Genomic DNA, 15,356 nt, shown 5'->3' with positions numbered 1-15,356 from the left:
AAAATTGAAGAATCAATTGCAAGATTTGCTTAATAAGGGTTTTATATGGCCCAGTGTATCTCCGTGGGGAGCTCTAGTATTATTTGTGAAGAAGAAAGACGGGTCTATGAGGATGTGTATAGATTATAGGGAAATTAATAAGGTGACAGTCAAGAACAAGTATTCTCTACCCCGTATAGATGATTTGTTTGACCAGCTCCAAGGTACACGGGTGTATTCTAAGAATGACCTCAAATCAAGCTATCATCAGGTGAAAGTGAAACCAGAAGACTTCTCGAAGACAACCTTCAGGACCAAATATGGGCATTATGAATTTCTCGTTATGCTGTTTGGTCCGCCGAATGCTCCTGCGGTATTTATGAACATGATGAATAGAATTTTTCACCAATATTTAGACCAGTTTGTTGTTATTTTTATTGATGATGTACTGGTCTATTCGAGGAGCTATGAGGAGCATGAGATGCATTTGAGGTAGGTTCTGCAGACGCTTTGGGAAAAGAAGTTGTACGCTACGTTCAGTAAATGTGAATTCTGACTTGAGAAGGTTGTGTTTTTAGGGCATGTCATTTCAGGAGATGGTATTTCTGTGGATTCTAGTAAAATTGAGGAGGTAATAAATTGGGATAGATCGAGGAACGTCCAGGAGGTCAGGAGTTTCTTGGGGTTAGCTGGGTATTACCGTCGTTTTGTTGAGGGATTCTCAGCGCTATCAGGACCTCTGACACGACTGACAAGGAAGAATGTTAGATTTGAGTGGGATGATAGCTGTGAGTAGAGTTTTTAGGAATTGAAGCAGAAGTTTGTCACCAGTACTAGTTATCCCGTCAAGGGGTGAAGGTTATGTTTTCTACAGTGATGCTTCCTTGAAGGGACTTGGTTGTGTATTGATGCAGCATGCTTCCAGGCAATTAAAAGAGTATGAAAAGAATTACCCTACCCATGATCTTGAATTGGTTGCAGTAGTACATGCATTGAAAATTTGGAAGCATTACCTGTATGGTGAACGGTGTGAAATCTTCTCTGACCACAAAAGTTTAAAGTACTTTTTCACCCAGAAGGAATTGAACATGAGGTAGAGAAGGTGGTTAGAACTCATTAAAGATTTTGACTGCACTATTAGTTACCACCAAGGGAAGGCGAACGTGGTGGCTGATTCTTTGAGTAGGAAATCTATGGGACCAGCATTGGCAGCTATGGAGATCTAGTATCTGATCATGATGGATCTGGAGAAACTTGGTATAGAGTTGGTTGTGGGTGGTCCTCAAGTATGTATTGCCAGTCTGGTGGTGCAGCCTACTCTGCAGGAAAGGATTAAAGCTGCTCAGAAAGATGATCTAGAATTAGTAGAGGTATTAGTCAGAGTATAGAATAGTCAGGGGGAGGAATTCTGTATTGCAGATGACGGAGCGTTGCGATTCCGTTCCAAATTATGTGTTCCTGCCGATGCTGACATCAGGATGACCATTTTAGAGGAGGCTCACAAATCTTTGTACACAGTTCATCCCATCAGTACAAAGATGTATAAAGATCTATGAGAGTCTTATTGGTGAAGTGATATGAAGAAATAAATTGCTAAGTATGTAGCCTAGTGTCTGACGTGTCAGCAGATAAAAGCTAAGTACCAGAGACCGATAGGCTATTTGGGATCATATATATATATATATATATATATATATATATATGTGTGTGGATTTTATTTCAAGGTTGCCATCGGCATTGCATGGCCAGAATGCAATTTGGATGATTGTGGATCGTTTGACCAAGACTGCTTATTTTCTTCCCATCAAGATCAGCTACTCCATGGACAGACTAGTAGAGATATATATCAGGAGATAGTCCATTCGCATGGTGTGTTAGTGTCTATAGTGTCAGACAGAGACCCACGTTTAACGTCATGATTCTGGAGGAGCTTGCAAGAGGCTCTAGGGTCTTAGTTATATTTTAGCACGGCGTTCCATCCTTAGTCAGATGGGAAGACTGAGAGGACGATCTAGATATTAGAAGATTTTCTTCGAGCGTGCGTGCTATATTTTGGGGGTAGTTGGACTCAATTTATGCCGTTGGTGAAATTTGTGTATAATAATAGTTGTCAGACTAGCATTGGGGTGACACCGTTTGAGGCGCTTTACGATAGGAGATGTCGTTATCCTTTATTTTGGGATGAAGTGGGTGAGTGGCGAGTTGTGGGACCATAGCTTGTTCAGCAAGCGCATGATAAGGTTCGGCTTATCAAAGATAGAATCAATGCAGCTCAGAGTCGACAGAAGAGTTACGCTGATAACCTGCCGCTGGAAACTGGAGTTTGATATTGGTAATCATGTATTTTTGAAAATAGCTCCGTTAAAAGGGGTTATGCGATTTGGGAAGAAGGGTAAACTTAGCCTTAGGTTTATTGGTCTGTTTAAGATTTTATAGAAAGTAGGGCCGGTTGCCAACATGTTAGTTTTGCCACCTGTGTTTTCTAGGATTCACAATGTATTCCTCATTTCTATGTTAAGGAGATACGTCTCAGACCCTTCTCACGTGATCAGTTATGGTGAATTAGAGCTCAGTGATTCACTAGCTTATGAGGAGGTGCCAATACATATTCTGGATAGGAAAAAACAAGAATTACATAATAAGAAGATTCCTTTGGTAAAGGTTTTATGGAGAAATCACGCAGTAGAAGAGACTTCTTGGGAGCTCGAGGAACAGATAAGGTAGAGATATCTACAATTATTCAGGAAAGTGTAATAGTAGGTAATGTTTCTTTTGCAGGTACATGTAATAGTTTAGTTAATAAGTAGTCTTTTAGTTTTGGGAGAATTTTATTTGACGTATGTAATCTCCCAGGACTTGGGATGTGACCACAGTATTCTTCCGCCATAAGTGAGGGTAAGTAATAAAATAAGTAGACCGTTTTGCCTTTAAGGGATGATGAATCATATGAATAGTAAATTTCGAGGACAAAATTTTAGAAGGAGGGAAGAATGTAGTGACCTAGGGAATTATGGTATTTAAATAATGGGAGAAGGAGAGAAAAGAATTAAAATTGGAAAATTAAACAGGGTCTCATCGACGAACACAAGGGATTCGTTAACGAGAACATATGAGGGGCTCGTCGACGGGGACATGTTTTGTCGATGAGAAAATACCGAAAGACTATTTTCCCATCTCTAAATTTCGTCAACAAGAAACAAGTGTTCATCGACGAACTTCCTTCGTGACCTCGCTGACAAGGTGACGTGACTCGTTGACGAAGGCCAGTGTATAAATAGCCTAAATGTGATTTTTCAGCTGAATTTTTGCACAAAACCCCTCTATTTCTCTCCTCTTCGGTCCCCTACCCTTCTCTCTTAATTTCTGGGTCCGTTCTTCGCCGGATCAACGATCCAAAGCCACCACGACACTCCTGGAGGAGTTCTCTACAAATATGCTAGGGTGGATCATCGATGGGGCTAGTTTAGATTTCATCCCAAATTTAAAGTAAGAGTTTTTATTCAGTATTTGACTTTCCTATAGTTGTAGAAAATATAGTAGTCGAAGAAATACTGAATTTCTGTGTTGGGGGATATTGATTTTAGGGTGTTGAATAGGGAATCCTACGGGTGTAGGACTGATTATTTTAGGGACTTTTCAGGAATCAGGTAAGGGGATAAACTAAGTTAGTTGTTTTATGAAAATATATGAATAACCTTACAACATTTAATTTTAGGAATTTCCCAAATATAATGCATATATAAATATATATATATATGGGAAAATACCGCTGTAAATGATGATATGTTTTAAATGTATAATACCCATTTTGTGTGGCATGAGTAGAATTTACTATAAATACTATTTTTTGGGAAAATGTTAAATGATACAGAGTTTTTATATGATATACCGGCGAACGGGCCGAGGATGTTCTCACATGATATGCTGATGTACGGGCCGAGCTTTTTACCTGATATGCCGGCGTACGAGCCGACCTTTTTACATGATATACCGGCGTACGAGCTAAGAGTTTATATGATATGCTGGCGTACGGGTCGAGCCTCTTATTTGATATGTGATACGACGTATGGGCCGTGATTGATAAAATATGAAATGTTGGCGTAAGGGCCAATGATTTTCATGTTATATATATATATATATATGGAAATGTGATATGATAATATTGAATTGACAATTATTATTATGGAATAGCAACGTATCACAATTTGAAAATATGTTATACGTTATCAGAACCTGGTTGGCTTGGTTTAGGCTTGCACGAGCACGATACCGTAGCTATGTGTTCATGATCATCATGATATTGTGTTATCGCTGTTGTACGGGGCAGCGTGAGGATGGATAGTCGATGTGGTTTATTGAAGTGTTGGAGCCCCTGGAGTGCGGACTAGGTCTGGCAGACCCATCGTACTTACAGAAATTTACTTTGACTTTGCAGTGTCAGCCAGCCATTGTCAGGTTTTGCCTTCGGGCCACACAACCCAGTCATGTGGGGGTAAGACATGACACCAACCAGCTAACCTATCAGGGTTGTTTTTGTATTATTATCATATGAGATGAATTATGGTCATGGAAATCCAATATGTTCTATCATGATATGATTACATATGTTTTCCCAGATATGATACAAACAATTTCACTAAATATGTTTATGTATGTTTTTATATATAACACGGAAATACTCATGTTGCCACACACTGGTATTAGTTTATTTCCCTTACCAAGAGGTGTCTCACCCCAAGTTATATGAACATTTCAAGAACCCCAGGTAGGAGAGCAGATAAAGCTCTGCAGTATTAGAGTTTAGTCGTTTTACCCTGTCTGAAGGGTAAGTCTTTTGCTAGGGTCAGATGAATTTTTGGGTGGTGACCCTAGGACTGGTTTTGATTGTTTGGGATGTATATGATGGTTGTAGTAAACTCTGGTATTGTATTGAATGGTGGTATGAGTTATATATGATTTTATATTTCCTGCTGCTTAGACTTCTGTGTTACATTTCTGATGTATCCCTGGTACCCCACGGGTCCAGGTTGATTATGATCTACTAGATTTATTATATCGGTTTTACAATTATCATGAAAAAATAATAATAATGGTATATAAGCAGGTCGTTACAATCTTTCTCTTTCTCTCTCTCTCTCTAGAACCGCGAATCAGACTCTCTTTTCTTGATTTTCTCATCGATCGTTGCCAGACTTAATGATCGGAAGTTACCACCAAGGTCTAAGAGTAGTTCTCTACAAATCTAGAAAAGTGGATTATTGATTCGGGCATTTTGGGTCCCACTCCCAAAAGCTAGGGTTTGAGCCTTTTGGGGCGTTTTTCAGGAAAACAGGTAAGAGGATTATATTATGTCAGCTATGTTTATGAGTTCTAACCAAATGGAATGTTAAAATGGTTTATATATATATATGGTTCCCGAGCCTAGGGTTCCATTAACCGACTTTATTTTCGAAACCAACCGTGTAAATTTAAATATGATATTTTTAAAGTATAGTATTGGACTTTCTGAACGTTTTCACCAGTTGAGTAATTGTTATTTCAAACCATAGGATTTGTTTTAAAACCAACCAAAGATGGTAGGGTCGATTATCTCCATTTTTCCCGTATTTAGCTATATATCTATATTTAGTAAAATAACAACCTAGAGATATTCATACCCCAGTTTTAGCAACAATATTTACTTTCTCAAGCAAATGATTTATTTATGAGTTACTAGATGAAAAATTATGTGGCATGAGTATAGTTTTTAATTGACATTAAATGAGTAGGTTTTGTGTAATACTGAAATGTAACGACTATATGTCGAGATATGAGATATGATGGCTATATGCCGAGAGATGAGATATGATGGCTAAATGCCGAGTTTATGAAATGCCAATTTTTACCGAACCAATTTATAACAGATATGATGCGCCGATTTTTACCGAATCAGTATCTAGCAGATATTTTCACAGAATTATGTATACCTTATATCCTATACAGTTTTATGGAATGAATTATGATTACAGTTTATACGATGTAAATTGTCATATATGATAGTAGAGTCCTGTTGTTATGATCTCATGCTAAGAGCACGGTACCATAGCTATATGTATGTAGGGGTGCAACCACACATCTCAGATAGAGTGTGGATATAGGAAATACGATTGGTGGCCTGGGTAAAATACTCCCCGATGCCGAAATTTTGGGGCTCCATCTGATGCAGTAATTCCGAATGACTCTGCCTTCAGGCATAGGTTAGGCACCATCGTACAACTATTATGTTTGACTTAGCTATAGTCGGCCAACTATATGCTAGGTTCAGCCTTTGGGTTGCACAACCCCTCATGGGGGGGGAAGCATGTCGTGCGTGTATGTGATGGTGTGACGATGCTAGTCCTACATAACAGGTTGTATCTTCTAGGCATATATAGGCATATTTACTATACAAAGGGCTATATTGAGCCAACAGTATGTATTTTCAGATTTATAGAGCAATACAGATTTTAAAATGTCAATTAAATGCATTTAAATGTTAGCAGTATATGTACACACGAAATCTCGTACTAGTCATACACTGATGATAATATAATCCGTCTTACTGAGAAGTGTCTCACCCTAGCATACAAATATTGTTTCTGGTCCTCTAAGAGATCAAGCCTAGCGTTCTGCCAAGATGAGTTTAGACAATAGATAGTCCTTGCTAGAGCTGGTGAGATGTTAGACAGTGTCTGTCTCTTTTGGGAATTGTAATAGTAGATTATGTTTTTAGTTATGTATGGATGTAAATGGAAAACAGTTAGAAACTCTGGTAAGTATTATATGACGTATGTATTTCCGTTGTGTATGTTTATACAGATCAGTATGGAACACCTGTTTTTCCCTTGTTTGGGTGGGTTGTATATGTATAGTATCAAAGAGATGTATGTTATATATGTTTAGTAGCACTCCGGGCCCACGTAGAGGGTCGGGGGACTACAAGTGGTATCAGAGCATAGGTTGCAAGGTTTTGCAGACTAAGTCAGATGGTTTTACTAGAGTATATGAGTCAAAGTAGGACAAGGATAGGAATGGGTATGATAGGAGGCAGCATCCTTCCCTGAATCTCCACTGGGTAACCTCTGATCACCTTACTACATACCACAACTGACCCCTTTGGCGTGATGACCCCTAACTCGGTATCTAACAACTGAGTCTTTACCCCACATAATTTAACCAAACCTTGAGACACAATGGAGTGCGTCGCACCTGAATCAAATAATACAACAACACTACTTGACAAAAAGGAAATAGTACCTATCACCACATCGCCAGCATTCTTCGCATCTCCTGGTGTAAGCGAGTACACCCGCACCTGGGAAGTACCACTCTGGTGACCCCTCGGGGTGCCTGATTACCTCCTTGGTACTGATGTTGTGGAGGTGGATAGTTTAATGTAGTGCGGTAGTCCCGCGCCATATGTCCAGCCCCACCACACCGATAGCAGATAGCTGGTCCTCCTTTGCACTCGCCCCAATGTGTCTAATGGCATCTAGAACAGATAGGACACTGCGAACTCCCCTAATGGGTTTGAGATCCCGTATCCTGTTGCTGGCCCGAGAAATTACCAGGCCGCCTCCATGAGCCCTGACTAGTGCTGGTCTGAAATCCCTGAGGCAAGGGTCTCTTCTTCTGGTTTGCGGCTCTCTCCTCCTCTTGAATACTGGCCTCAACTACCATGGCCTTATCCACCAACTCAGAGAAACTCTGAGTCAACAACGCCACAACCTGTGCTCGTATTCCCTGCCTTAGACCTCTCTCGAGCATCCGAACTTTTCTCGACTCATCTGGGACCATATGCGGAGTGAAATGGGATGCTCCACGAACCTAGTCGCACTGCTATACAGTCATGGGTCCCTAGGTCAGAAGCAGAAGCTCCTGAGCCTTTGCCTTTCGAGTGGCAGTAGGGAAGTATCTGTTGAAGAAGACCTTCCTAAAATGGCTTTAGGTGATAGATGTATGCCCTAAACGTTGTTCCTCAACCATCTTCACCGATCTCCACCACCTCTTCACTTCCCCTACCAATTTAAAGGTGGCAAACCGCACCTTCTAATCCTCTGTGCACTCCAGCACCCCCAGCAACTCCTCCATCTCCTAAACCCAATCTTTAGCTGTGATCGGGTTTGCTCCTCCTAAAAATGCCAGTAGATTCGTCTGGGTAAACTGCTAGAGAGTGCAGCCCCTACCAGCCAGCGCCTGATCCTACTTCCTGGAGTCCATCCGGGTTTCCTTTCAGTCTGTCGTGCTATACTACGCATCACTGTCAAAGCATCAACATCGTCCTCACTGGAGGAATCCACATGATTATCCCCTCCAGTCATGATATCTTTTCCTCTGGGATCCATCCTGAAGATAGGATAGAAACAGACTTAGAACTCCTCATTTATCATAATTGAAACAAGTATGAAATGAAAAAGCTACTAATACATATGAATTCTCAGTTTAAAAATTTATTTCACCTAGTTTTGCCATAAATCCAACGAGGTATTAGTCTCTAACCATAACACTGATACCACACACATACTTGATCATCTTAACATTCCAACCTAAATTTCTGAGCTCCAGTTTCTCAACCCAGAAATGAAACCATCGATGGACTTACCAAGATTTTCCTAAAATCGTCATTCCAGGAAAAACACAGAAAGCTGTCAAAGGAACTCCGCCTCTAAGTTTCCAGACCAAAACCCAACTTAACCTACCCACTCTTACTCTTTATCCTATCTTAACCTATACTCTGGTAATCATTAATCATCAAAGTCTGCAAAACCTAGAAAACCTAGGCTCTTATACCAATTGTAACGCCTCGACCCACCACGTGGGGCCTATGGTGCTACTTAAGTAACATCTGCATACCTGATACCATATTCATAATATAATTGCATCGGAAAAAGTAATACATTCTACAAAATATAATACCAGAGTTCTAAACTTCTAACATACATAGGAGTCTCCCAATATCCTTATTACAAACCATAGTACAGTACAAAATCAACCTAGTCCCAACAACCATAAAACATAACCAGAGACTTTAAACATAACTAAAACCCATAAAACATCTTACAGACCTTCACAAATAAAACTAGCTACCGCCCAGCCCCAGAGCTCGTTAAGTTCGATCCTGAGAAGGTCCTGAAAAGATGACTGTATATTGGGGTGAGACACTTCTCAATAAGGGAAGACTAAGTTAAAACTAGTATGTGGCCAACATGAATTTTAGTGTATACTAAAAATAACCAGTTCCTCATTTAACAAAAAATATCATTTAAAAACATAGTCATTCCATACAATTGAAAATATCATTTTTTCCTTTCCACAGCATAAACCAGTTCATTAAATATTTAACATCATTTACATAAATCCACAGATATGCATATAAGACAACTCACTGTAACTAACGCCATTTACTTCCCCCATGGCACGGGTTATGTTTAAATGGTATCAGAATTTTTGACATGGCTGATTGTTGATTAAGCTGTAATCCCAAGAGGGGGGGGGGGGTGAATTGGGTATTTTAAAAAATTCTTTGAAACCTATTTACTAATCAATCCCTATTTTTAAGTTTAACTAATTAATGATAGGGACTTATGTCTAAATTAAAGTTATTTTATCAATGAATTCCTTTTTACCCAATTAAATGCATACAAAGTTATTCAACATACACAAGCAAGCAGGTAATTAAAATACGATGCGGAAAATAAAAAAGGATAAGGGAAGAGAGAATGCAATCACGATTTTACGAGGTTCAGCCAACCCGGCCTACATCCTCGCCTTGAGCAACCCACTCAAGGATTCCACTATAATCCCTACTCCTTAAATTGGGATAGAACTTCCCTTACAATCCACTGCTTACAAGAGGTACAGCTCCCTCCTAATCTGCTGCTTACATGAGGTAACAGCTTCCTCTTAATCCGCTGCTTACAAGAGAAACAGCTCTCTCCTCAACCCTAGTTCACAAATTGAACCTTGAATACAATTTAATATGCAAAATACTCAATGTTGCTTCTAACAAAGCTAGTGAGTACAATTCAAAGTCCTAATACATAATCATATGATGTAACTTGAAGCTCAGAATGTATGGAAACGATACAATCATTTTATGAATGATTATGCTTGAACACACAAATCCCTCTTTAACCAAAACTCCTAAGTAAAGAAATATTTGAAATGCCTTGGAGTCAACTAGGGTTCTTGATTCACTTTGTAAAAATGCACAAATATATTTGAAGTGAACTTGTTAACAAAAACTTTGTCTTGAATATTAAGTCAATGCAAATCACAAAGTTTTATTTCATGTACTCAATCACAAACTGAGTATATTAATTTTCAGAAAATATCCCTCAATTAATTGTATAGTTATAAGTACCAAGGACATTTGATTAAGCTTTAATATATCTAAAATATAAATCTTTTAGAGAACACACACTTAAATCAACCCTTTCAATCAACCACACAATCTAAATCAAGTATTAATCTTGTTTAGAATAACTAAGTATGTGTATGGGCACTTACAAGATCAATCAAGTAATCAAAAATAGGTTTTTCAATAATGAGCTCTATGAAAAAGTATATGTATATTTTTATACTCTTGAATCAAAAATCAATCAACCAAAAGCTAAACAACTTTCTCAAGTAATGATTTTTTTTAAAAACAAATTTTATATGTATGTGCACACTCAAGATCAAACTTTTCTAATGATGTTTAATAACAAGTAATGGGATGAGAAGTTCTTGAAAATAATAACTTGAATGATCAAACCTCAATACCAAGTTGACAATCAAGATGTATAAGAGAGATCCCTTTGAGATTCTAAATTGATTTTCCCAAGCTCGATGAGTAGAAGTTGAAGTGTAGGCAATCGTATAGCAATGAGAGCAAGTTTCTCAATATTTTTCAATAATATGTATTCTTCTCTTCTTGTATGTCTTCGTTTCATTCTAGGGTTTAGATATTTAGCATTAATAGTGTCTTACCCTTAGGATTGATCTCAACCGTTGGATCAAAGAAAAAAGCTCACGAGTTCTATTAATAAAAATATGAATTTTAAACTTTCCCGCGACTTCAGGCAACCGAAGTGAGTTCAGGCTCCTAAAGTGGTAACTTCAGGCGACCGAAGTTCCAGTTCAGGCAACCGAAGTACCTCTGCCAGGTTCTTTCTTTCCCATTTAATTCTTTAGGCTACCGAACTTAATCTTCAGGCTACCGAAGAAATTCTTTAGGCTACTGAAGTGAAGTTCAGGCTACCGAAGTCCAAATTTTTTATTTCCTTTTTCTAATTTTAGAAAATGCTTTGCTCTTTTTCTTGGGCCTTTTATAAAACATATTTTCCATGATTTCAAAAACATTTCTAAGTCCATGAAGGTTCCCTAATGATGTACATGAAATGCATGAATCCTAACAATCATTCTAAGTTATGAGCCTCAAATTAAATCATACGAAAATGTAAGTACATAAGATCTAAATACTCATTCCCAAGATATTCTTGAATTTTGCCGCTTGCATCTTGATTCTCGTACTCTTTGAGTTCCATGGTGCTTTCCAAAATGTATCAACTTTACTTTATGGCTTCCATGACTTGTTATCTTTCTGCGCATGCTTAATATAGGTAATGTTCACAAACTCAATGCATAGATCAAATACCAAGTGATTTGTCATTATCAAAATTGGATTGGACTCGTAGAGTCAACACCGATGTTTGATTAATATTTATTATTTATTGAAGAGGAAAACAATGGTATGAAAATTGGGGTGTCACAGATTTCAAATACAATGCACTTCAAAAGAACATCCATTCCAACTTTAGTTCCTTTGATAATTGACTTGCAAGGATTGAAAGCAACACGAGTAGTGCTTCCTCATCTAAAGGAAAAGCACCCATGGAAGTGAACTCGAGTGAAGAGGACGATGAAGATGATGATGAGGAGGATGAAAGCTCATCTGGTGGTGATCCTATTGATGAGGACTAGATGAGAGATTTGCTAGTGAGAGAGAACTTTGAAAACCATTTGTATTATGATTGTACTTGTTTTGATTTTTTTTTTTTGAAAATAGTTGGTTTTGTTATGATTATTAATATTAATGTATATATGCTTCCTTTGCAACCATTATGAGTTCTATATGGAAATACTGACTATGTATGCATATCGACTACTGGATATTGATTGTGACTTTCTGTTGATGATCATATCTTTGTGAATTGCATGCTAGTTGTTGGCAAACAGATGTGTGTGTTTGCTATCTATTTGCAATGGTTGTATTATATTGCTAAATCTTTGTTGAGTTCTTTTTGCTAATGTCCAAAGGGGGAGAATAATAAGCAAAATGCATTTTCTAAATGACATTCTAACTGGCAATATAATACTTTGGATTTCAATGTAAAAAGGGAGAAATTTTTTAGCGAAATGCAAAAATCATTATAAAATACCTTTTGTATTCTAAGTAAAAAAGAGGAGAATTTTTTCAAAAAAAGGAAGAATTTAATCACAATTAAGCTTAAACAAATATTTTTACATTGGTTATTTTTATGTTTATGCTTATTGTGAGGGGGAACCTTATCAAGGCTACCTCATTTTGCTCCTTGTTTGTCATCATAAAAAAAAAAGAGATTGTTGGCCTAGCAAGACTTAATCTTGTTTTGATAATGACAAACCAAGGCATCTAATTGTGCTATTAAGTGTATTTATAGGTATTATAGTTTAAAAGCACAATGAAAGATGAATATTGGAAATCCATGAAGAACACAAGTAAATGAAGGATAACTATTGAAGAAAATCTTGGATGAAGATCAAGCTTATGGATATGAAGACCGAGTTAGTTTATAATGTGTATTGTAAACTAGGTTTCAGGTAAGTACTTCTAAATTTTTTTTTTCTATGAAACTCTTAGGTTAATTACTTGGACCTAGATACATTTTTAAAGATTTGAAAAATATTTTTAGAAAGTCCAAATATCATTTCAAAAGGATAAAAATCAGTTTTGTTTGGGCGCCTGAGGCTTATGCTCAGTTGACCGAATGCAGGAATCTGAACAAACTGGTCTGGCAACAAAGAGTTCGGGCGACCCAACCACGGGTTCAGTCAACCGAATGGCTATTGCAATTGTTAAAGTTCCAAACAGTGTTAGTTCGGGCGATTGAACCTTAGATTCAGTCGATCGAACTCAGAGTTCAGTCGATTGAAAGGCTACTACTTGTTTTGAAATCGATAAGTTAATTGGTTCGGGTGACCGAACTACCAGTTCAGTTGACCATAGCATTGCGATATATTTCACAAACGACGAGAAATATTTTTGATTTTCAAATATAATGTTACCAAAACATGCCCAAACGACTAGAATTCAAACCTAGCTATAAAAGCTAACCCTAATCACGTTAGGGCAAGAGAACACATTGATTTACATTGAAAATCCTATTGTGCGCCGTTCCTTTGCCGAAACTAATTTTCTAGTTATTCTTTCAAGTTTTAAGCTTTCAAAATCCAGAAAGTTGAGCCTATGTCTTTGAGCTTCTTAGAAAATATCTTCTAAGAGTATTGTAGAGCGTTTATTGTGTACTAATCCACTTTGTTGAAAGAGTTTTCTTTGTACAAAAATCAATTCTTGATTTCTTTGTAAAGTGACGACTTTGTGATTGAGTTGTTGACAAGCATGAGGATTGTTCTCGTTTGAGAGTCTTCTCCACCCACTGAAGGAGAGAAGTGTCTCCACCTACTGAAGGAGGGATTAGTGAATCCTCATAGCGAGTTGCTTGAGGTAAGGACGTAGGCACGACTGTCGAACCTTGTAAAAAATTCTGGTGTCATTCTTTCCCTTACTCTCTTCATATTTGTGAATATTATTATTTAGTTGCTATGAGTATTGTGATTTATTTACTAGGAATTTTACTGTGTTTGTTCATTATTCTTTCAAGCTATTGCATAAACTATTTTGTAGCTACGTGTGCTTTTGTTTATATTAATATGCTACAAGTATTGTTAATATCTTGAAATTTGGCTTTATATATAAATCTTAGTCTATACTCTTTAGAATATATCAATCAAATTGTCTATTGAGAATATTGCTGTTGTTAAGGAATTAGAGCACGTGTAAAATCAGTTTTAAAATTAATTAAGTTTCCGCGCATAAAATTTTAAAGTACCTAATTCACCTCTCTCTCAGGATTACACCTTGACTTTTAAAAATTATTGTTGAACATAAGATTTGGAATTAAAGTTTGTAAAGTTATAATAAAATATAAATTTGAAGAAAATAAAATAAAAAAGATATGCAGATGTCATCTCTTTAGACGTTAGAGCCACACATTAGAAGACATGACTTTACACACATGAATGAATTATAATTTTTAAAATTTAAATTAACTATTTATATGTATATTTTTTATTTAATAAATATATCCATACATACACACACACACATATATATGCATGGCATGTAGAAAGGAACAAGGTGAAAAGGAGAGCTGGGCGGTACGCATGTGCGAGGCACGTGGAAGGATCTTTGCTCCACTCCCCTGTAGTTGGACCGGCAGTGTAGCACAATAGGGATGGACCGCGAATCCACTAGACATGAAAATGATTGGTTGGCGTCATTTTTTGTGGGGACCATAATGATGGGAATGGTGTGGCATATTTTTCCTAGATCTTTTTGCACATTCATACTTGTGTTTTTAGTGATAGGGGCAATTTTTAAAAAAAAAAATTAAAAAAATACTTTAATGGGCATTGGTGTTTCTCAAATTCATATAAGGAGTAAAAGTAACATAAAACTTAGATAGTAATTTGAAGCATGAATTTCAAATCTTAAATTTAAATTTGGGTGATTTTGAATAGATTTCAATACAATTTTAAACTAAAACTTATCCAAATATAATATAATTCAAAATTTAAATACGAGATTAGAATATTTGGAATAAAGCAATTAAAGATATGGTGATGTCATTTTTATACATTAGAGCCACACATTAGAAGGCATATCTTTGCACACATGAATAAATTATAATTTTTAACTATTAAAAATGAACTATTTGTTATATTCATATTTTTTTTATTTAAAAACTCTCAAACCATTTAATCTAATCATAAATTCAAATTATAAAATATCCCTATAAAGTTTTTTGGGGTAATGATAATGGTGGGAATCGTGTGGCGGTCTTTTTGGGAACCAAACGCTAAGAACTCTTATCCATAAATGAGGAAATTGAGTGTGATGTTATATCTATTTTATAGATTCTTTTTTCTTTAGCGTGAAATTCTATTTTCGTTTACCTATTGGCAGAAGGTCTATTTAGGGATTCTATGATATTTAGGGTTGGTCGAACGCCCTTGTACAAAGGCTTAGTTCTGTCAATTCCTTCAACTTCACTTCA

The sequence above is a fragment of the Malania oleifera genome, chromosome 7 (assembly GCF_029873635.1).
Source record: "Malania oleifera isolate guangnan ecotype guangnan chromosome 7, ASM2987363v1, whole genome shotgun sequence".
Lineage (NCBI taxonomy): Eukaryota > Viridiplantae > Streptophyta > Magnoliopsida > Santalales > Ximeniaceae > Malania > Malania oleifera.
The sequence above is the reverse complement of the archived record's forward strand: the minus strand, read 5'-3'. Positions refer to the sequence as shown.